This window comes from Balearica regulorum, chromosome 4 (genome assembly GCF_011004875.1).
Source record: "Balearica regulorum gibbericeps isolate bBalReg1 chromosome 4, bBalReg1.pri, whole genome shotgun sequence".
In the NCBI taxonomy this organism is placed as follows: Eukaryota; Metazoa; Chordata; class Aves; order Gruiformes; family Gruidae; genus Balearica; species Balearica regulorum.
The window spans coordinates 56,490,186-56,492,011 of record NC_046187.1 but is presented as its reverse complement, the minus strand read 5'-3'; positions in this window follow the sequence as shown (position 1 = coordinate 56,492,011).

Genomic DNA, 1,826 nt, shown 5'->3' with positions numbered 1-1,826 from the left:
ATACAGCCATTAAAATAATTTCAAATAAATGGGGCAATTCATGCCTTTTAGTACTTTCTCCTAATGCCTGTGCTACACAGGGCTCAGGTTAATATACAAAGAATGAAAAGCTTCATTTCAGAACATGATAACGGCTTGTCTGCTCTTGCCTTTGTGAGCAAGTTAACTACCTTGACTTAATTAAAAGTCAGTTCAGCCTCTGAAAATAGCCAGATATGAGCACAGTCGGGTTAGCCAAACTCCCTTGTTAGAAATAACAGTAATGGATGTGAGGAAACGTATTTTATGTCTCGGAGATTTCCTTCACAGCTGTAAGCGCAAAAAATCCTGACCAGTTATTACTGTGTACCTGTCCTAGCTGACCTGCGCGCCCTTCGCATCGTGCTCTGAGCAGCCAGCTATTGAAAACAAAATTCAGGGAGAAAACAACATCTAGATGTTTCTGTTGCTGTAACTGCTTAACTATAGCTACGGTGGCCTTTCCCCTGCCCTGAATCTCCCGCTCCATCGCGATGTGACCACGCAGCCGCTGTGTGCCGGTGCGGTCCGGTGTGTTCCGTGTTGCTGGGGAGGCAGAAGGAGAACATCACCTCCAGGCAGCCCTGGGGAAAAGGGTTTTAAGGAGGACAGGTTTTTAAGCAGTTTTTAAGCTTCTCGGGGCTCTCCCTTACCAAGGCATCACAGGGAATCACTCTGCTCTGCAAACAGAGCTGGCAAACAGCCAGACTTCTGTCACCTGCAGGTGCTCTTGCAGCAGCACATTTATTTTGCGTGCCATTTCTAAAATCGGTGTTTCTCTAAGTCATTCCCCAGGCCTGGTTTCTGCAGACGCTGTTGTGCTGGTGGCATGGGCCGGAGGGTGCGTTTCAGCTTTGCTGGGCTCCAGCCACTGCATTTTGGCGGGGGGGGGGGGGGGGGGGGGGGGGCAGTGTGTGCGTGTCTCAAAGCACCGAGCCAAAACCTGTGGCACATCCCCTCCTGAGCGCGGGGAGCCGGCCTCCAGCCTCGCAGGGATCAGCTGCAAGAGCCCTGAATTAGTTATTGGCAAACAAAATAATAGCTGTTGCTGCCTTTCTGGTTACAAAGAGGTGAATGAGCGACGTGCCTGTCTCAGGTCTTTCACAACCGCCCTCCATAGGGCTGGCGGGGGGATTTCTGTCATTACTCCTCTCACCTTGGGCAGCCGCCACTATGATTCATGCAGGGGCGGGGTAGAAGGGCACAGGCCCGTGTATGGCGGTGGTTGTTTCTGTCTCTGGAAAAGAGGAAGGAAACGACGACTGATGCCTCCGCACGGCGTGAGGTGCTTGCTCGCCCGCATCTGCAGCATTTCCAAGAAGCCTCCGGCAGGTGCTGGCTCCTGCGGGTGCCCCAGCAGCGCCCGGCCGTGCCTCGGAGGACACGAGCTGACTCGGGGCAGCTCTCGTGCTGAGACCCGGGTGTCTCCCCCCAACCCCTTGGGCTGCCTTCCCAAAATGCTCCATCGCTGTTCAGGTGCCACAAAAGGGTGAGATTTTCGAAGGAGCACGCTTTGCTTTGAAAATCAAGATCCCTTGCAAATGCTAACTATGCTGAATGTGGTTGAGTGTGTCCACTAGCCACAGGCAGGGCTGTGGTGGCCGAAGGCACACAGCCAGCTCCAGGGCACGAAGGGAGAAAACCAAGACCGATACTCCTCAACTTGGTAGATGAGTTAAATATGTAGAAGCAACTGGAGGGAGACTTACGTGTCTTATATGCCAAACCTCTCGTAACACAGAAGCAACCGCTGAATTTTCTCTTTCTGAGAAAACTCTGTTTTTTTAATGTATAAAATGCTAAGTGAC